Raw genomic sequence first — 23,492 nt, forward strand, 5'->3', positions numbered from 1 at the left:
CAGATGGCCACATTACCAATAAAGTATAACTACAGTATATCTTGTTTAGAAAACAAATCATTCCAAAAGTTACCCCTTGCGCATTTTCACATTAGGTTTACATTTATTTTTATGCATAAATTCTCTGACAAGGTGTGGACTTAAGGGGCGGGATTCTCCCCTACCCGGCGGGGAGGGGTGTCCCGGCGCCGAGGAGTGGCGTGAACCATTCCGGCGTCGGCCACCCCAAAGGTGCGGAAACTCTGCACCTTCAGGGGCTAGGCCAGCCCCGGAGTGGTTTGCGCCCTGCTGGCTGGCGGAAAAAGGGGCTTGGCACCACTCCAACCGGCGGCGAAGGGCCTCCGCCAGCCGGCGTGAGTTGGCGCATGCGCGGGAGTTCCAGCGTGTGCTGGCGTCATAACCGCAGAGCGCATGTGCAGAGGGCTTCGTTTCCGCACCGGCAATGGTGGACCGCTACAGCCGCCGGTGCGGAAAAATAGAGTGCCCCCACGGAACAGGTCTGCCCGCGGATCGGTGGGCCCTGATCACGGGCCAGGCCACTGTGGGGGCACCTTCCGGGGCCAGATCCCCCGCGCCCCCCCCAAGAACCGCAGAGGCCGCCCGCGCCACCAGGTCCCGCCGGGAAAGACCTACTCCAATTTATGCCGGCGGGATTGGCAAAAAACAGGCGGGACTTCAGCCCATCGCGAGCTGGAGAATTCGGGCGGCCCCGGGGCCCATTGAGTCGCGCCCGGTCCCCGCCCGAGGCGTGCGGCGCAATTCACGCCGCAACGATTTTTGGGGGGCCGGAGAATTCGGAGGACGGTGGGGGCGGGATTCACGCCAACCTCCGCTCAACCTTAAGAGCTTCCTTTAACGGTACAGTTCGCCTGCACTTATTCTGTGTTCTTATTCTGTGCCAAATCCACTGATCTCAACTGGAACAGTATTGGAACCTCACAGTCGGTTTTAGTGGTGTTAGAGGAAAACAAGGTGTCCCTTTGCACTCCCAGAAATACTTGATAAAGGCGTGCATTTGAAGCAGTTGCCCAAGGACAGGTTCTGGTTCAATGGTGATGCCTTCATTAGTGGAGTTGCCTGCCAACATGTATTGACAAAGGTCGCATACGAAGAATAGTCATTTTAACGAGGTGCAAAGCCCTGCTACTATCTGTGCAGTTAAAACAAGAAATGAATAGCGTCTTGAAGGAGTGAGAAACAGGAAGAACATTGGTGAGGAAGAGGCGTCATTCAGAGACTTGAATAATGTAGTATTTGCATAAAAATTGGGCCTTTGTTAGCCCCTCCACACTGTATGGATAAAGTCAAAATATACAGTAAAGCAAACTATCCAATTCAAATAATGACATTGTAAATGCATCTTTATTTGCAATTGTTGTCCATATTTGCATTGCCTAGCTCCTGCCTGGTTGGAATAGTGACAGTCTTCCCAGAAGGCTGCTTACACGCATGCTTGTCTATTGGCAGATTCTGAGCTTCCTCTTAACAGTTAAAACATTTCAGCGGCTGAGAGAGCTGAAAGTGGAGAATCCATGCTCTCTCGACATTTAAATTAAAAGTTAGGTGGTATTACAAAATGTTCAGGGATACTTTTGTAAAGTGAGATTGACACCACATTGGATTTGCACTCCAGGCAGTGTCATACTGAAGCACCGTGTGACTATTCCCTCCAGGGAGTCTCACTCTGCTTCACTCCTGACCTGACTCTGGATTTACAGTGCTGGTTTAATGTTAGTGTGAAGCTGAAATCACTTTGCCCTGATGCTAAGCTTGCAGTGTAAATGCACCCTGAAAGATTTCCAGTGTGATAGAATCATATTATACTGTATCACTGTCTCTGTGGGACAACATATTTTACTGGAAATGAAATGTTGTGCCATAAACCACAAGAGGCTGAGAACATTTATAGCAAAAAGGCGCCGGTAGTTTCAGACCTATGAGTGATTAGGTTTAACTAAAATATCTCCATTCTGTCTGAATAAGGTGCATAAATAATTCACTATAAATCCCTATGGTGAGTACAGTAGAAATTGTAAATTATCAGTGCACTGTCCCTAAACATTATCATTAGAGGCACTGAACCCTCATAACAGTCTACGAGTGCTGCTCTTCACAAGAATTTCAGAAAATGCATTAACCCTTAAAGCACCAGCAAACAACGTGCCACAAATTTGTATTCTTATACATCCTTGTGACAGTGAAATATTATCCAACGTACATTCCACCATCATCTGGTTACTAGTAACAGGTTGCCAAACCACAATAATGGAAATGGGAAGGCTTTCTGATTTTATATTGGATAGTTATATTCCTCTATATGCGACAATGTTAAAAATGCTTACAAGATACTTATATCTGTGTAAAATAGATGGATAGCCGACTGTTGAGATTTGCATCAGTGAGACCTTGAACATGAAAACAGAGGTGCACAGTTGCTCCACTTAAGATGCATTACTGGCAATGCCATGTATGTGTGTCATATAATGATAAAGACAGATTCAATAGCTCTTTTACTGGAGTGCACTTAAAATATTGAAAATTTAAGTTGGCTGGAATTCCCTGCCCATTAGGATTCTCTTTTCCTGCTGGCAGTGCACTCCCGCCTGCGGGTTTCCCGGTGGCATGGGAGGTCTTCCATGGGAAATCCCATTGACCAGCGGTGGGAAGATAGAATCCCTCTGCCACCGAATGGCATGCCACCGACAAACATGTGGCCGAGGGACCGGAAAATCCAGTTTGTAATGTTTTATGACTGTTTAACATTGCTTGATACCAGAGCTAAAGGTAGAAAGAGATGGTCTTGAAGTGATATTTATGCCTCACATCACCATCAGTGTGGTTTTCATACGTTGTTCCTGTGCACTGTTGCTTTGGGGTCTAACTGACTGCTGTGGCAAATGTGTTCCACAGGAAACGCTGCAGAGGTTATTTTATGAACTTCCATTATTAATGTGGACCATTAACCTGGCATCAATGCAAATCAGGAATTTGCTTGCTTTGCCCGACTTTCCATTCTGTACCCAAATTTCCATTCTGTACTCCAGCCAGGTGAGGCTCCACTCATGGAGTGCAGATTTGTTAAATCATTGGGAGAACCTTGTGTTGAACAAAGCTGCCATAGTAGTCTGCATGGTCCCAAAGTAGTTCAGTGTTCAGCTATCAAGACTGTCACAAAGTTACTCCATCGATACAGTGCAAATGTTTTCAAATCGGCCAAAAGTTTTAACTTGTGTAAAGTACCTCCTCTGTACAAAGTACTGTGTGGTGTGGTACCAAACCTGACATACCCTGAGGAAACAGATATCAGGATTAGACTCACATCTGATAACTAGCACAGTTAATTAACCAGCTAAAATTCACAGCCCAGGCTGACACACAAAGAACAATCAATGAATTATTGAGATTATGGGGGTGGGATGCTATTTATTATGTGTCAAATCACACAGAAGAATAAACTGTGTTCAGAATAAAAGCGGAAAATCATGGAGAAGAAATCAAATGAGATTAAAATAATAAACCGGAAAACCAAATATGATTGGCATTATGAATTTGTCATATTTCCATTAGTGTCATTAATAATTCTACTTTTGTTTGTAACATAGTCTGACATGACAATTTACCATTTGATGCTACACCGTTAACTATGAATAACCAGTTGTCAAAGTATAGCAATCTTTCATACAACAGTGATTGACACAATGTTAATGCCACAGATATAGAGCAGAAATCTCAAAAAACTGAAGATGGATGACCAGAAACTATAATTGCAGAACCATCCATTTTTAATATCCAGATAATGAGTGATGTTGTGCACCCACACTAAAATACACTGCATTAATCATACGTTCCAAATTGTGTGCCATGGTTTCATGCTCCTGCTCCTTCAACCCACCAAATGTCTCACTTCAGTCATACGTGGGAATGTTGAGCAGAATCTGGGGGTGGAACTTTGTCCATGCAGCCCCTGCTGGAAGGATGGGACCTTTTTTGGATTGAAATGTTAATCCAGCTTTGCTGAGACTCTTTCCCAGAGCAACAGCATTAGCTCCCCCGCCAATTAGGGAGGTGGGGTGAGATTACCCATCCATTCTGTGAAAGGAAGGATTTCTAGTTAAAGGGGCCCTGACATGGATTAGAATGGCTGCCCAGCACTTGGGACTTTTGAGGCTGCAACAAAAAGAGAGGACTGGAGAGGAGACATGGGAAAGCTGCTCACCGAGTCTCTCACTCTTACCCGAAGCTGCTGCTGCAGGATCTGAGGGCTGCAGTGAAATGAATGGATAGCCCGCAAGGGACCTTGTCAGCCACTGCAATGCATGCCCACCTGCTCCACTGGTAGGAGGTCTTGGTCCAGGAGGCAACAGATATTAGCAGGGAACTGACATGAGAGTCTGCGCCTCTGTTGCTCAGACATGTTGAAAGAGTTGATGCCCTGCTTGTAGATCCCGTGTTGGAACTCTCTTTCCCCTTTTTACAGCTGGATATCTGTGTCCGTTCCATTTTCCTAGTGGAGGAGCATACAATTAAGGAGAAGGCAGGTAAGTGCTGCTGCTGGTATTATTCCTGCTGCTGCGAGTGCTGTTGGTGATAGTGTGGCCTTCGCTGCATTATCTGCACCCAGGCTGTGGTGAAGGCCAGCAGGATGGAACTGCAGGTGAAGCAAAGTGAAGTGCTAGACAGGTAAAGTGACATCCAAAACGTGGGCAATCACCTATCAAGCAATGAAAACACACACTGAGGGAGGAAATGCTTTGAATAGCAGTCTCTCAATGGCCATGGCTAGTGCTCTTTGGTGTAATTGATCAAAATCTCTCCAGCTTGTCAGTTTCAGTGAAGGAGGCTGTTCCCCTTGTGTACTTGCCTCAGTGACCCTGGCGAGGCGCAGATATAGCATAGAAACCATGCACTGATGGGGCAGAAAGGAATGATGGTTAAAATAGCTCTCAATCGCTTTCTTAATTGACTCAATTGCTTTCCTGTCAGACACAGGTGGATTGTCCAAAAGACTCAGATCATGCTTTTCGTAAGGGCAATGAAGGGTCCACACCGAGTAGGTCGAAACAAAAACTTACTCTATTTTGCAATTACTATCATATACAGTTCCAATAGTTCCCTATTGGGTCTTCTCTAGTCAGTGCCTTATTGGCCGACTCTATTTATACAAAGTCAAGTTCTGTTAAGTGTTCCCCACCCCCTTATCAGTGAGCGCATATTCTGCAAGAAGGGATAGTTAATCATCCCGACCCCGGAACAACGCCCCAAGAAAAGTTGTAATAAAGTGGGATAACTCAGGGTCCCAAACCCAATGTAATTTCCTGCAACTTTCCCACTCTGCATGCATCAGAACGCATTTCCACCTGGCTGGGAAAATTCTTCCCTGAGTGTCTGGAATTGAGGAAGCACATAATCAGTAAGACAGTGCAGCAAGAACTATGACAAACCACCATATCCCCACTCCCCTCTCTTCCCTAATCAGTTAATTGGGGCACAATGGATAATGGCAACATTCTGTTACCTTGCCCAACTGATCACTTTTCATGTAAACTGAGGGAGCAAAGGTCAGTTAGCTATTTGGCCATGGGGGCATCACAATTAAATCCAACTCTGCTTTCATCTGATGTCCACAAATTCACAACTTGCAACTGGGGCTGCTGGATACCAATAAAATATAGGCTCCCAGGGTTATACTTCTGCTCTTTAATCCACGACATTGAGGCCACCTGTAACACTCTGACCTGACTGAGGTTGGCTAATTCAGAACAGACCAACATGTGACTTTCTTCATCTGTCCACTGAACTACTGGGGGACAAAACAATGCCTGTTTAAGTTGCTGTTGCATATAGACATATGGTGGATCTTAATTCCAGCACTAAATGCAGCCATTTCCATGGGCTTTTTGTGACCAGTTAGAGGCAGCTGGATTTGTGGACAAGCTGAGAAACTGGCTGTTCAAATCGATGGGAAATGTTATCCTCTGTTCATCAAAAAAAAACACTGAAGCACAGTAATTTGATGTGAAAGCTAAATGCACTTTTACAGCAAACTAATTTGATAAATGAATTATTTTGGAAAAGATGAAAACATATGGTGCTATTGCACCAATGCTCCTGTGTTGCAGCCAGTAATACAGATTAAGGTTAAATAAAAAGATGACAGGAAAGAAAAGCCTGACTTAGATTTGATTGATGCACTCTAATATTTGAAGTTCACTCACAGCTTTGTACTGGAAGGCCCGAGGTCATGACAGCCAGCACTCTAATGAGACCATGTGTGAACACTTCAGGTTTATATGACTCACTTTAATCAGAATGGGAAAGCTCGACTGACTGATAGGCTCAGAATTCAGATCTAAACAGAAAATAACATGCTCGATTTGCCCTGCAAAGGTGGGTTGAGCAAATCTCTGTGATATATTGGAGCATTTGCTGACTGAAAGTACACATGGTGTGGTTTCCTATTAACGGTGGCGAAAAAGAGTTTTGTGCTCAGCAGGCACAGTCACAGCTAACTTGTAAAAGGCCAAGAAGCAATAATTAAACTTCAGCTGCACTCAGCACACGGATTAGTGCAGCGTGGACAACCTAGTGCAAGACCTGCATACACCCTCAAAATGAGAAATAAAATCAAATGCTCCTTGCACACAAAAAAAATGTGAATTCATATTTTGATGGGCCTGAGTACAATTGTTCAACAAAATAAGTCTATGCAGCATTATTCCACAGATGCAGTAATTTCTTAAAATGTTGTTGGCATAGTGCTTTTAATTGCTATATCTCTTGGTATTTTTTCTCTTTTTACAAACAATAGGATAAACATGACTGAGTTTTAGAGTGTTTCTCAAAACAACTGATATTTACAACATATCAGCTGATCTCCCACAATGTTGCACAAAGGAAGTCAAGACCAAGAATAGTATTCAGATGAAATAGGTTAAAAGATTGGAAATAATTGGATTCAGACATGCAGATTGTGTTCAGTTTCCATTTTAAATTCACACATTCTGTTCTTAGTTTTATGTAAGACTTTGATTTGTGGTTAAACAGCTTTGGTGCTTATATGCAGTACATGCTAAGGAGTTTAGAGATACAAAACTAACGTGCCAATGTGCCACCACTAGTAGAAGGGTGTAATCACAACATGACAAGTTTACATTGGCAGTTTTCATTACAAATGTGAATATAAAAATGTATAATGGAAAATAAAAATTCAGAAGCACAGTCAAAGGATTTTTAATATTTATATATCTCAAACTTGTCAGTAAGAGGTGAAACAATAGTTTGAATTCTGTTACATTGGCTTTTTCAACTACAATTAACAATTACAAACAGAATTAAGTTTCTTAATAAGTTCCATTTACCATCATGCTTTTCTTTGATGGTACACAATTGGGAAGGGGTGGAAACAGATTGAACTTCCTTTGGAGTAACTAATGGATGGTATATAGCTCCAGCAATGATACATTCTCTCATTGTGGATTACTGTTAAGTGCCAAGTAATCTTTTTTTAAAATATTCCCACATAAGAACGTACAACTCAGGGAGTAGACACTTTTGAAAAAAGATGTGTTTTCCCTTTAAAGTCCTGTTCCCTTTTTCTTGTTCAGCTTGAAAAAGTACTTGTTGGCTGGTAATCAAGACCATTTCTACCCCAGTATTCATCAGGAATTCTGATGCACAGATGCAAAATATTCCAATGCAAATTTGTTTTGGCTAAATATATTTGTGCAAACATTTATGCAAGATTCCTGGTATTCCTGAAGATTTATATTATCAAGTCTAGAAATATAGGAACATAAATATTTACCAATTATGATCTTTTTCTTGTACTTGCATGGTTAAATCACTAATAATGAAGTTATTATAATAAGGTGCAAAGAAAGTAGCAGATGGTGAAGGGGAGTGTCAGAATCTCTTGGCCATCCGCTCCTCCCATTTTTGCTAATTTATTGCTCGTTGTGCAAAGAACTCGTGGCTATTTAAGCATGAGTAGAGGTATTTGCTACAATACACGGTCACTTCAATACTTTGTTTACTGTCCTCAATCTTTAAATCTTCCATTCTCCTGGACCTCGGTTTACCCACCTGACAAGCTCATGAGGCGGGAGGAAGGAAAGGTGGCTGGAGATGCTCTGTGACAGAGATCTACATTTTCCTGCCCCCTCCGCAGCCGTCTTTATGGTCACTTTTGAGTCAGTATCTACACTTTCCCTGCTGTCCATACCTTTGGGTTGATAAACTCTTGATTAATCTACCTATTAGCTGCAAGTGTGCTGTCATTTATTTATTTGTCAACCCTACAATAAAAATATACTTAAAAAAAAACTCAGCAATTGTTCTTAACTTGTTTCAGTTCCAAGTGTTTCAGATTTGAACACCTAAAATCATTATAAAAATACAATGTGACGGAGGTTCTTCCCGACTCCCTCCGTGGTGAAGCAGATATTGGGGCCCCAGCTTTTCTGCACCGGCACTGCTGCTCGGATCCTCCAGCTGGAGCATATCACTGCAGCCTAATCTGGATGAAGTGTGTTGTTTTCCCTGGTGGAATACTCCACCTAATGACCTGGCTGAGAACTGATGAAAGCAAGCATGAACTGGCGTTTAGGCTTTGACTAGTGACCTCTGCGCCACTTAGAACTAGAAGCAGAATCTTTACAGCCACTACTGTCGGCTGACAAAATCTTCTCTGGCTCTAGATCTGTAGAAAATGCTGTCTTATTAGAGGCAAACACTTGACCTCGATGCCACTGGTTTTAGTAAATCAATCCAGTGTTCTGTAAACTGCCCTAGTCTTCTGCACAGACCAAAATATTAATTCCATATTTATCCAGCTGTAAGAACTAAACAACATGACTCCAAATGCAATGCTTTATACAATGACTCAGCTGCAGCATCATAAAATTGGCCAAATTCATTAGATCAAAATAAGCAGTAGGCTCTGAATGAACAAAGCATTTATTTTATTTTTATACCAGTCTTGACCTCTGACCCCCATAGACATCATTTTTGAAAAACACAATTGCTTCAAATGAAATTGATGTGAATTTCACGGAAAATCATATGGGGTGAGAAGCACAATTTTTAAAAAAAATAAGAGATCAGCGTTGTAGAGAAATAATCCATTCACTTCTGGAATGATCATCAAGTCTGTTGTTGCTTATCATGCCCACGTTGGATGATACATGTTTATGACTGGATAGCTTAGTTGGCATAAATGTCAATGAACTGAGCTCTGACAGCATTATATAGATGATGGCATTTCAATCAGTATCAATACTGGAAATTATAAGGGAGTGGTTTGACATGGAGAGTCTCAGATTTTATTTAGATCAGTATTTGGATGATTGGTATTAAAATGTAGCTGGAAAGTTCTTCACCTTTAGTTTCATCCCATCTTTCCAAAAACATAGGGCAGGATTATCCGGTCCTCCAGCCAAATCTTTCTCGGTTGCATGCCGTTCGCTGATAGAGAATTCTCTCTTCCCGTCACGTGCCAATGGGAGTTCCCATTGAAGCCACCCCATGCTGCTGGGAAACTCATGGGCGGGGGTGCGCTGCCAACGGGAAAAGAGAATCCCAACAGTCAGAGAATTTCGGCCAAATTTATTTTTGAGGGATTAATTCCTTTCTTTTTTTCCCCTTAATTTTATTTTTGTTGCTCCAACACCTTACACTCATCACTAGAGCATCTCGATAACAAGGACTCTGATATGTGACTCCTATTTATTGACTGCAGCTCCGCCTTCAACACCATGGGCGGGAATCTGTGGGAATCGGCAGGTCGGGCAACTCTGGCGCGAAGGAGTGGCATGAACCACTCCAGCGACGGGCCGCCCCGAAGGTGCAAAATCCTCTGCACCTTCAGGGGCTAGGCCGGTTCCGGTGTGGTTTACGCCGCGCCGGCCGGCGTGGAAGGGGCTTGGCGCCATGCCAACCAGCGCCAAAGATTCTCTGCTGGCCGGCGCGAGTTGACACATGCACAGGTGCGCCAGCATGTGCTGGCATCATCCCAGCGCATGCACATGGGTGTTCATCTCCACGTCGGCCAGCGCGGAGGTCCACAGCAGCCGACACAGAGGAATAGAGTGCCCCATGACACAGGCCCGCCCGCGGATCGGTGGGCCCCGATCGCAGGCCAGGTCACCGTGGGGGCACCTCCCGGGGTCAGATCCCCCTGCGCCCCCAGAGGACCCCGGAGACCGCCTGCACAGCCAAGTCCCGCCGGTAATTACCTGTTGTAATAGAAAATACAAACATCTGAGAACATGCACTAAAATATTCAAAAACAGCTTCTTCCCAGCTGTTACCAGACTCTGAAACAATCCTTTTATGGACTGATGGACTTATGGACCGATCTGATCTCTTCATACATCTTCTCTACTGAGTAGTACTACACTCCTGTATGCTTCACGCGATGCCTGTATCTATGTATTTACATTGTGTATTTTGCCCTATTATGTATTTTCTTTTCATGTACAGAATAATCTGTTTGAGCTGCACGCAGTACAATAATTTTCACTGTACCTCGGTACACGTGACAATAAACCAATCCAATCCAATCCAAAATGTTCACACAGTGCAGCGACAAGTGTGCTTCCTACTCTCATTCCTTAAACAATACAAACTTGAATTCAACTGCTTGGAGTTGTGCAGGAGGGATGTGAAAATGATTTCCTGTCCTTACCTTTGGCAAATGGGGAACCACTTAGATTTCGGAACAATTTCCACTGGAGCATAGAAGGCAAAGAGAATATTTAGTGAAGGTTTTTACAACTATGTCACTTTCAGAGAAATACTCTTTCCTCTGGTTTGGGAGTCAATAACAAGAATGGAGCAATTTCAAATTACCACCAGGAAAACAAGGAAGGTAGAAGAACTTTCTTTACAGAGAGGATTGGCAGTCTATGCTTTGTCTCAGGGAATGACTATGGCATAGATCATTGCATTTTCCAGTGCAGTTGGGTTACTTTTGGATTGCCGCGGCACAGGGCCTGCACAGATATAATAGGCCAAATATCCCCCTTTTGTGCTGTAAACATGCTACAATCACTGGTTTATTGTGCTCAAAATAAATAAAGTTCCTTCCCTGTCATTCAGTTGATTCACCTGTTGCACAGAAATTATATCCATTAGGAATACACATATTCGCCACACAACGTATGTTTCCAATTCCTTCTTTCTGGGTCATTCACTGTTATATCCAACTATTACCCTTCCTCCTTCACCTTGGCGATCAGGATCATCGACTCCTCCATAGCTAGCATTAATCAGTACTAGGATACAAAGCCGTGCACAGAATGAGGTTCCTTGGAACTTGACTATGTTAAACTGTGTTTAGCTTTATTAAGTGGTCTGGCTGGGGCCTGATAAAACTTAAAACTAATTCAAATGCCAGAGAACGGCAGGGTTTTAGCTAAGGACTTGCACCATGTATTAGAATTAGAATTAGAACAGTACAGCACAGAACAGGCCCTTCGGCCCTCGATGTTGTGCCGAGCAATGATCACCCTAATCAAGCCCACGTATCCACCCTACACCAGTAACCCAACAACCCCCATTAACCTTATTTTTTTTTTAGGACACTAAGGGCAATTTAGCCTGGCCAATCCACCTAACCCGCACATCTTTGGACTGTGGGAGGAAACCGGAGCACCCGGAGGAAACCCACGCACACACGGGGAGGATGTGCAGACTCCGCACAGACAGTGACCCAGCCGGGAATCGAACCTGGGACCCTGGAGCTGTGAAGCATTGATGCTAACCACCATGCTACCGTGCTGCCCCATGTAGTTATTTTTGTTTGATTTTTGCACCCCTGTTTATCCCTGTGAGATTTAAATTCTTAAAGGGTTACATATTGGGCGGCCAATTGACTTTTGGCCACTCTCCAAATTTTTCGTCCTACTCGCAACAATGCCCGCCACTGGCAGGGCCAGAAAATCTTGGTCATTGCCTTCTGGAAAGGTTTTTTTGAATGAAAATTCTATCAAGTAATGCTGCATTTTATTCCAGTGCTGTTTTAATGTGGTAACAAAAATAAACAGTTTAAAGAGAACCACAGGTTTAAACCTTTAAAGAGACATACCAAATCTCTTGCTTAATCCTACTGAATAATAAATTCAATTGGTTAACGTGATTTGTAAGAATGTAGGCAAATGTACGTATACCTCAATTCAGATGTTTATGTCATCTCCTCATACATTTTTGCTCAGTAATTACAGCAATTAGTTGTGGACTCAATAGCATCTAAAATTAATTATTAGTATCACATTGTACTTAAAAAGACCAGAGAATGGATTTTTTTTCTCAATAGTGGATTTATGAAGGCTTTACAATAGTTTAACCATTTTTTTAAATACTCAAGTAGCACACATAGAAAACCCGATAATCCTGCTCTTCACCTTGAATAACTTCCAAAGGGACTTAATAATTCTCCACATCCCCAATGTAGCAGAGACAAACTTCTCAATTCCACTCATGATTTCCTAGCCCGTTCTGAAAAACAGTAATAAATTGGCTCTCAACTCTTCTTGACCCTTTGACTTTTCAACCACTGCTACCCAACCACTAACTTTTTCTCATTTAAGCCAGAAGCCATATGATCACGCTGATCCTCTCCCAGTGGGGCAGAAGGTTGAACTCCTCTGAACGGTTTAGCTCCCCCTCTAGTGTTCATTGTTCTTCACATTATTCCACTGGAGAGGTTTTTTTTAAGCATGTGAGATGGCACTTTTCAACTCTCAAAGGAGCCTTCAGCTCAATGGTTGAAAATTCAAAATCTAAAACGTGCTGCTTTACAACTACGTTTTCACAATTTAGTGTGTTACAATTAGACTTGTCCCTGAAGGCCTTCAATATCCACCCTCCAAGGAATAATAGTTATTAAGAAAACAAATATTAACATTTACCGACTCACTAACTTTGTCACATTTTACCCTTGAAAGGAAAGCCACCTCGTCCACATTGCCCTATTTGTTATTGCAGTTAATTCTAGCAACAGAGTTGTATGTTAGCTACAAAGTCCCATAAGTGAGTAATAGGCTTAGACAAAACACACAGCACCAAAATATATGGCTAAGTACATTAAACATATTTGACATTCACTGCTTTCCTTACACATGTACACAGAGAAAATACAACTTTTAAAACGCTGCATAAAGAATCTTCCCTTTTTATTATTTGAGTCAGCGTATAAACTTGTAGTGAAGCCCACATAATGAATGAGAGAGGAAACGTGAAAGGAGGGAAACCTTGACCTGTGCATGCTTTAAAACTGAGTTCAGAAAATCACTTCAGTCATTAACCCTCTGCAACCCCAATATTTAGATTGGATAGGTGAATAAATAGTTACAGAAAAATAAATTAGGAAAATCAAAAAGGCCTGTCACCCCCTCTCATGTCTGAAACACTTCTGGCTGTCTTGACCGATGTTTTTCATCGAGTTTACTGTGTGGATTTTCCACACTATGAAACACAATCTTACAACCATTTTGTACCAGGTTACTTATCCAGAGTGAAATGTGTTGTTTTAGCTGTGGTATGGGCTGATTAAATACCGATGTGAAAAAATACAATTAAACAACATCCGTAATGATAATTGCCATCTGTAGTTAAATCCTTAAGGCAAAATGAGAATTGTAGCCATAAGGCAGGGCATTGCTTGCACAGTGGTTCACTCCAACAACTTAAGTTATTGAAGAAATTGTCTTTATCACAACTGCAGGAGTAACGCCAGAAAAAAACAATATGAAGAGACTGGTCTGGAAATTGGATTGTGCAGACACCCATTTTGCAGGTGCAACACAGTTAATAATAATAATCGCTTATTGTCGCAAGTAGGCTTCAACGAAGTTACTGCGAAAAGTCCCAAGTCGCCACATTCCGGTGCCTGTTCGGGAAGGCCGGTACGTGAATTGTACCCGCGCTGCTGGCCTTGTTCTGCATTGCAAGCCAGCTGTTTAGCCCACTGTGCTAAACCAGCCCCAGTACCAAAGGGCGCCAAATACCTGCCGTTATGTAGCGCTCATTGTATGCTGCTGCCATCTTGTTCAGAGCTGCTCAGTGAGCCAGAAACTAGAATTAGGTCCACTGCATATGTGAAGAGGGAGGGTTAATGACTATTGCAGATGTTATTGCTAAATTAATGACCGCAACATGTGTTGTGCATGCTATGGTCAGTTTCTTCAAGCACTCGGTAGCATTAAGTTTTGTGTTTATTTATAATACTGTGAAGCCAGGAAGAGGAGGCCCTCAGAGAATCGAGCCAAACAGGCAAACTGCATCTGGTGCACACAGCTACTTGATATTATCCTAATGAGATTGGGGAAACAACTTTCCTCGGTTCTGCCGCCATACTCATTAGTGCAGCGCGTGGTGCACCAGGATCACTTTTCGATTGAGGAATGATTGTTGGCGAGCTGGTTCCAACACATTTCCCAGAGTCTGGACCAAGAACAAGGCCAACATAATCTTGGAAGATGCCTCCCGAGCAATCTTCCAACATAATAGAGAGTGGTAGATGAATTGCTAGCAGGAAGAAAAAAATAACTTTTAAAATTTTGAAAAAGTCTTCACTGCACAACACTAGGCCTCCCTGAAAGGAGTGCACAAAAGTTGTCAAGACTGATCCTCCTGCTTATTTATCCTCTCCTTTCCTTGAAAGGATCTCAACCATCTTCTGAGTGCCTCTTTCACCAAAGAGTATGAAATTTCTCAGTATCCACTGGCGCTGTGAAGTATGGGTGGGTGAATAATTTGTGGTGGCAGAAATAGACTGAAAGAGTTTTTCCTTTCTCCTTATTCCAGAATTCAGTTGGATTGGAAAGTTTTGACAACTATTTTGAAAAATCATTGTCTATTCAGCTAAGAGCAGCATACACATGGTGAATGATGCAAATCCAGGTGCTGAGCTGAATTAGTATTTTTAAAAAATTATTTCATGAGCTGTGGGCATCACGAGCATGGCCGGCATTTGTTGCCCATCCCTAATTGCCCTGAACTGCATGGCAGTTGAGAGTCAACACATTTCAGTGGTCCCGGTTCAGCTCACTTGGCTAGACAGCTGCTTTGTGATGTGAAGCAAGGCCAGCAGCACAGGTTCAATTCCCACACCAGCTGAGGTTATTCATGAAGGCTCCGCCTTCTCAACCTTGCCCCTCGCCTGAAGTGTGGTGATCCTCAGGTTGAACTACCACAGCATAGTGGCACAGTGGTTCATACTGCTGCCTCACAGTGCCAGAGACTGGGGTTGAATTCCAGCCTTGGGCAACTGGGTGTGGAGTTTGCATGTTTTCCCCGTGTCTACATGGATTTCCTCTGGGTGCTCTGGTTTCCTTCCCCGGTCAAAAGGTTAGGTGGATTGGCCATGCTAAATTGCCCCTTGGTGTCCGTGGATGTCCGTTTCCACAGGTTAGGTGGGAGTAGGTGGGGATGACGTGGAGGATTGACCTTAGGTGGGGTGCTCTTTCAGAGGGTCGGTGCAGATGCGATGGGTCGAATAGCCTCTTTCTGCACTGCAGGAATTCTATGGTTCTAGAGTCAGGTTTTGTTTAAGGAATGGAATTTGGGGAGGGGGGGTTAGTTGAAAAAGGCATTTCATATTGAATTTATTTTGTGGCAGTGCCTCTGCCTCCTAACCCATGAGTGCCTTGCAACGTTTGGATGTTCAAACAATTTTTGGAAGCAGAACCATCGTCACTAGCAGAGTACAAAACCAATAGGAAGGCAGCTAAATGAAGGGAAAATTATTTCACACTCCTGCCAAAATTTGGTGAACAAAGTTTGAATTCCTACTTATAATTAGACATAATGCAAAGATCTATCTAAATTCCTAACTTATTAAGATTTCAGCACATCTTTGTGTGTTTAACACCTTGTTCTACTGATATTAGATTGTACATTCCTGTGGCCTCACACCAACCTGCCTTAGTCAATAGGCTGCAGCTTATTGAGGAAGTGTCTAGCAGTTTCTCAAAGATAAATCACAGGATAACTATTTGAGGGCTGCAATACTTTTATTTTTGAAGCAGCAGCAGTTCAAAAATAATTCTTTGGAATTCTCTAACCCAGAGGGGTATTGCTAAATATATTTAAGACTGGAATAGACAGATTTTTGGTGTCTCAGGGAATTCAGGGGTATGGGAAGTGGGTGGGAAAGTGGCGTTGAGGCCGAGGATCGGCATGAACATACAGAATCTAAGCCCACATCTCCTGAAGAAGCCAATCAGCTGATCCAGCACCTCGGATCAAGGAAGGGTAAATAGAGGTTGATTGGAGGGGGAGAATGGGGGAGGTTGCCACAGAGATATAGGCGGTGGTCTTTTGCTTGTGGAGAAGCATGTCAAAGAAATTCTGTAACAGGGTTAAAAAAACACAACAAAGAGGGAAACTTTCCAACCTTCAAAAAATAAAGCAAAGGATCGTAAATTTGAAGGAATCTCTAACTAAAAAGCTGCCAACTTCTAAAAGTTGGCCAGTCCTATAAGAGTAAGCAACCAGATCCAACAAATTGTCAGGATTTTATTCAGTCGTAACACCCAACAACCCTGCACACGTTTACTGACAGTATGGGTGAGGACTCAATGCTACCTGTGCTCTGGCAGTCAAGCACTGACTCAATCTACATTTACTTAACCAGGAGAGGGGTGCTGCTTCATGTTTGCTGTGTATTACCAGGCACACTCTGCACAATGCTTTCCCAAAGGGTCAACAAAAACCTGCTTCGCCAGTTATTTCCACTTCTGAATGTTGCCAGATTATTGGTCTTTCTTGCATTGTCTGATTTAGGAATAATGCCCGCTTTTTAAAAAAAATTCACTTTACTGGATGTGGACGTCACTGGCTAGGCCAGCATTTATTGCCCATCCCTGTTTCTCTGCAGAAGATGGTGGTGGTAAGCTGCCTTCTTCAACCATTCCAGTCCCTGTGGTGTGGTTAGGGAGAGAGTTCCAGGATTCTGACGCAATGACAGTGAAGGAACAGCGAAATGTTTCCAAGTCAGGATGGTGAGTAACTTGGAGGGAAACGTCTAGGTGTTGGTGCTCCTAGGTATCTGCTGCCCTTGTCCTTCTAGATGGTAGTGGTCGTGGGTTTGGAAGGTGCTGCCCAAGCAACCTTGGTGAGATCCTGCAGTGCATCTTGTAGATGATACATACGGCTCCACTGTTCGTCAGTGGTGGAGGAATTGAATGTTTGTGGAAGAGGGGGCAATCAAGCGGGATGCTTTGTCTTGGATGATGTTGAGCTTCTTGAGTGTTGTTGGAGCTGCACTCATTCAGGTGAATGAAGAATATTCCATTGCACTCCTGACTTGTGTCTTGTAAATGGCGGACCGGATTTGGGGGGGGTCAGGAGGTGAGTTACCCACCACAGGATTCCAAGCCTTTGACCTGCCCTCGCAGCCCACAGTATTAATATGGCTAGTCTAGTTCAGTTTCTGATCAATGGTAAACCCCAGAATGTTGATAGTGGGATATTCAGCGATGGTAATGCCAATGGATGTCAAGGGACGATGGTTTGATCCTCTCTTGTGTGGCGTGTATGTTACTTGTTACTTGTTAGCCCAAGCCTGGATATTGTCCAAGTCTTGTTGCATTTGGACATGAACTGTTTCAGTACCTGAGGAGTTGTGAATGGTGCTGAACATTGTGCAGTCATCTGCAAACATCACAGATTCGACCTTATGACGGAAGGAAGATTACTAATGAAGCATCTGAAGATTTCTGGGCCTACAACACTGCCCTGAGGAACTCTTGCAATGATTTCCTGGAGATGAGATGATTGACCTCCAAACACCACAACCATCTTCCTTTGTGCCAGGTATAATTTCAGCCAACCGAGAGTTTTCTTCTGATTCCCATTAACTCCAGTTTAGCTAGGGCTCCTTCATGACATACTCAGTTAAATTTGTGCCTTGATGTCAAAGGCAGTCTCTCACATCTCATCTCTGGCATTCAGTTCTTTTTTTTTTTTTTTTTTAAATAAATTTAGATTACCCAATTATTTTTTCCAATTAAGGGGCAATTTAGCGTGGCCAATCCACCTACTCTCCACATTTTTGGGTTGTGGGGGCGAAACCCACGCAGACACGGGGAGAACGTGCAAACTCCACACGGACAGTGACCCAGAGCCGGGATCGAACCTGGGACCTCAGCGCCGTGAGGCGGTTGTGCTAACCACTAGGCCACCGTGCTGCCCTGGCATTCAGTTCTTTTGTCTACATTTGAGCCAAGGCTGTAATGAGGTCAGCAGCTGAGTGATTGGTGGAATTGTCCTGTTTATTGTGTACAGGGCATACCTGGGCAACTTTGCAAATTGCTGGATAGGTGCCAGTTTGTAGCTGTACTGGAACAACTTGGCTAGAGGCACAGCAAGTTCTGGAGTGCTCGTCTTCAGGACTAGTGTCAGAATATTGTCAGGGCCCATAACCTTTGCAGTATCCAGTGCCTTCAGCCATTTCTTGATATCACATGGAGTGATTGGAATTATCTGAAGACTGACAACTGTGATGCTGGGGACCTCTGGATGAGGCTGAGATGGATCATCCACTCGACACTTCTGGCTGAAAATTGTTGCGAATGCTTCAGCCTTGATTTTTGCAGTGATATGCTGGGCTCCTCCATCAATGAGGATGGGGATATTTTTGGAGCCTCCACCACGAGTGAGTTATTTAATTGTCCACCAGCATTCATGGCTGGATGTGGAAGGACAGCAGAGCTTAGGTCTGAAGTGTTTGTTGTGGAATTGCTTAGCTCTGTCTATTATTTGCTGCTTATGCTGTTTACCAGACAAGTAGTCCTGTGTTGTAGCTTCACCAGGTTGACACGTCATTTTTACGTATGCTTGGCGTTGCTCCTGGCATGCTTTCCTGCGTGCTTAATTGAACCACTATTGATTCCTTGGTAATGGTAGAGTGGGGGATATGCCGGGCCATGAGGTTACAGATTGTAGTTGAATACAATTTTGTTGCTGCTGATGGCCCAAAGCGCCTCACGGATGTTCAATCTTGAGTTGCTAGATTTGTTCAAAGTCTACCCCATTTAGAATGGTGATTGTGCCACACAACACGATGAAGGATAGCCTCAATGTGAAGGCAGGGTTTTGGCTCCACAAGGACTATGCGCTGGTCAAGGCTGTCATGAACAGATTCATTTGCAGCAGGCTAAAGTCAAGTATGTTTTTCCCTCTTTTTGGTTCCCTTACCACCTGCTGCAGTCCCTGGCTAGCTTGGCCTGTGGTGGTACTACCAAGTCACTCTTGGTGATGGACATTGAATTCTCCCACCCAGAGTACACTCTGAGCCCCTGCTACCCTCAATGCTTCCTTCAAGTGGTGCTCAACATTGAGGAGTACTGATTCATAAACTGAGATACGATGGTACATGGTAATCAGCAGGAGGTTTCCTTGCCCATGTTTGACCTGGTGCCAGAAGACTTCATGGGGTCCAGAGTCGATGCTGAGGACACCAATGGCAACATCTAACTGTAAAGCACTGTGCTGCTCCACCTCTGCTGGGCATGTCCTATCAGTGAGTCAGGACATACCCAGGAATGGTGATGGTCGTGCCTGAGACATAGGTATGATTCCGTAAGTATGATTGTGGCAGGCTGCTGTTTGACAGCTCTCCCAATTTTGGCACAAGCTCCCAGATGTCAGCAGGGAGTATTTTGCAGTGTCAACAGGGCTGGGTTTTCCTTTGTCGGTTCTGGTGCCTGTGTTGATGCTGGGTGGTCAATCTGGTTTCATTCCTTTGTGTTTTCTTTCTCGTGGTTGAATACAACTAAGTGGCTTCCAGGACCATTTCAGAGAGCATTTTAAGAGTCAACCTCATTTCTGTGGATCTGGAGTCACATGTAGGTCAGACCAGGGAGGGACAGCAGATTTCCTTCCCTCAAGAACATTTGTGAACCAGATAGGTTTTTATGACAAATGACAATGATTTCATGGTCATCATTAGACTTTTAATTCCAGATGTTTTATTGAGTTTAAATTCCACCATTTACCATGGTGGGATTTGAAACCAGGTCCTCAGAGCATTACTCTGGGTCTCTGGATTATCAGTCCAGAGACAGTACCACTGCACCACTGCCTCCCACAGAAACAAATTAATTCCCATCGAAGGTATAAAATACGAGCAAGAATAACAGTGGTGTCACCAAGAAGCCAAGAAGGACAGAACTGAGAGCAGTGCCTATAATATCTAATCTGCTAGCATTGTTCAAATTGTCCTTTCATGATAGGAGGATTTACAGAGTTCCTTTTGTTCAACGTGCACAAGGGCATGCCAAAACTTTACAAATAAAATATATGTAGTGACCCATTTAACTGTTCCAATCTTCTTTCACAGTATCTCATGGCTATTATAGCCTGAAGCAGAGAATGCTGCACGAGCTCACTATTCTTTTATTGAAGGCTTATATGCTTTCACTTGCCTAAAATGTTATGATTCAGCGTAATAAGAGAAATTATTCTATTTTATGAATGCATTCATTGCACGGGTGTATTTTCAAATAAATTAAGTCCTTTACATTACTAACAGTTGCTTGCCTCTCCTGACAGATCAGGTAGTGTTATTTCATAATAATTGAACTTCTATCCAGCATCAAAAAGCAGTGCTTTGCGTACTTATTTAATACTATTGGAGAAAAGTTTTGTGATATTAGCTCCAAACAATAATGCTTCAATCACTGCCAATCTGGAGTATAATACCGGTCGACATGAATTGAGTGACAATATGATTTGTGGGGGTGTGAGGGTGTGTGTGTGTAGTGGGTGGGGGTGGGGGGGGGGGGGGGGGGTGATGCTATTGGAAAATTCTGTGCGTCTTCTTCATATCTGAAACGTATAAGTGTAGCATACCTCCTCCACTCCAGTTGTGCACTTTGTTTGTTCGTCTAACTTTGAATCCTAACATTTCACTGGTATGGAGACAACAAATAAAACTCAGATTCTAGCTGTTCTCTTCCAGTGGATTATAAAACATTAACATGAATGAATGTCTGTAAATTTTAAATTAAACCCTTTTGTATTTAACATTAGCTGTTGCAACAATGGCTCTTTAGGTTCTATCAGGTTGTGCAAAAGTAATATTGAGACACAAGAACTCCTGTTTTATTTACTTGTAAAATAACATCTTATGGCAATTCAGCGCTGATTTGAAATTAATGCCGGCTAAATACAGAGAAGGTAAGCTCAACAGCAAAGCCTAAAGGAATACAAATTGCTTGTTTTAATTACCCAGTAACTTTTACTTACGTATAATCTCCCTACAGGCCACTTTTAGGTAGGTGTGGAAAAATGATGTAGAAACAAACCAATAATCTCTTATTTGCTCCTAAATGAGGGCTGTGCTATGGTTCTAATGTAGACAAGTCATTTTGTACAAGCCACTAAACCCGCAGGGAACAGAGGCCTGTGTCGTAGGCTGTTCAATTCAAAGATCTTTGGCAATCAGTCACACAATAGAGCCCCTCATTTTATGCTGCTACATCATAAAAGTGCTCCTTTTGTTACATTTCCATCCTTAAAAGGGTCTTAATCCCTTTCTTTTCAGCTCAGTCTATGGTAAATTCCACAGGGACATCCCATTTGCCGCAAGGACTGAAATGACCCACTCAGAAAGCAGCATGTGAAGCTTTGAGCCTTTCTTTCTCTGCCACTCTCTTAAGAACATTAAATCGTACTTTTCATTCCCCTCACCATAGGGGTAACCCCTTTAATGATGCTGGAGAAAAAAAATTCCTGCACTCTTCCCTATGATACCATTCTGCTGTCAAGCAGGCAGCTCCCTGGTTAGAAAATCAAACATGGCTTCCAGCAGGTGGATAGTGCAGAAGGTCAGACACTGCAAGGAGTTAGGATACAGATCAGAGGAAACCCAGGTTCCCACAGCAAATTAAGTCATCTGCAAAACCTCTATATTTATCTACTAAATTACTACATTATTTACAATGTGTAATAGCCTGTTCTCATCACTGCTGCTTCCAGTTATTTTTTGAAAAAGCCGATAATGGAATATTCAAAATAAAAATCTTCCAAATTCATTTTGAAGGTAAATGTATTCAGTTCATCAAAATTATATTTCTGATGCAGCCCTGAGAATGATTTTATTAGAATTTATTCACAGGGATTTTTTTTTAAACTGTGACCTACTTCGCTGAAATTCATTTGCAGGATTGCTCAACAGTTGTATGAATTTTTATTGAGAAAATGCACTGTGAGGCAATGGTATAACTGCAGAGTCGGCTACCGTTGGAGGGTTCAATCGGCATCAAATTCAGCTATCTGTGCATGATTTACAGGCTCTTGGCTGGGCCACAAATCGGAGTACCTTTGGTAGCAGCAGAATGTGCTATCAGAGGAAATGCAGCAGCTGATACCTGCATTTCCTCAATAGAATAAATAGTTTCTTGTCACTCAGCTTGTGGTACCTGAGCAATAAACAGTTCTACATGCGGTAAGTGTAGAAATTTACAGGGCTTGTCGCGCTTGCAACAAATCACCTGTTCTATTCACCGTTAAGCATACTTTGTATTTGCCACTAGAGAACTGCTTAAATGACAGTTGCGGGGACTGCATGCACATATTCGGCAAAGGAATGGTGCAGGAACTGGAAGTCAGGTCTGAGTGGGCAATTTCCATGACTGCACATGAAATTTAAAATGTGGCTGTGAAGAACCATGTCAATAGTTTTGTTATCGTAATTAAAACGACTGTCAATGAACAAAAATAACATATTCTATCAATTAAAAAATCTTTTGTGCTGGATGTTGCTCTGGCCTTGTTTTCTCTGCACATCCTTAATAATAATAATCTTTATTATTGTCACAAGTAGGCTTACATTAACACTGCAATGAAGTTACTGTGAAAATCCCCTAGTCGCCACCTTCCGGCACCTGTTCAGGTTCACTGAGGGAGAATTCAGAATGTCCAAATTACTTAACAGCGCGTCTTTCGGGACTTGATGAAGGAAACCGGAGCACCCGGAGGAAACCCACGCAGACACGGGGAGAACGTACAGACTCTGTGAGGACAGTGACCCAAACCGGGAATCGAACCTGAGACCCTGCCACTGTGAACGGACAGTGCTAATCACTATGCTACCGTGCCACCCACTCAGTTTTCATAATAAACTCAGCATGAGTTTCCAGCCCCTGCTCCGCTTTCAGGATATCCTGAAAAAATCCCTGAAAAGATCAAAAGTCCCCACCGACTCATAGTAATCCCTAGATTGTGACTAACCAAAATGGAGAAAGTTCATTGAGGAAGGCAACAGACATGGGAGAATTCATCGGGAACAGTCAGAGGAGGATTCAAGGCATTGGAAAGCGTGCACAAATCTCCCATCAGACCATCTACCTCACCCTCCAAGCACTATGTGCACCACATGTGTTAGAATCTGCAGATTTAACATTGAACATCAGCCATTTGAGAAACCATTGAATCAAAGTGGAATCAAACCATTCTCGATCTCAGGGGTTGATGTTAGCCTGCCT

The sequence above is a fragment of the Scyliorhinus canicula genome, chromosome 8 (assembly GCF_902713615.1).
Source record: "Scyliorhinus canicula chromosome 8, sScyCan1.1, whole genome shotgun sequence".
Taxonomy (NCBI): Eukaryota; Metazoa; Chordata; class Chondrichthyes; order Carcharhiniformes; family Scyliorhinidae; genus Scyliorhinus; species Scyliorhinus canicula.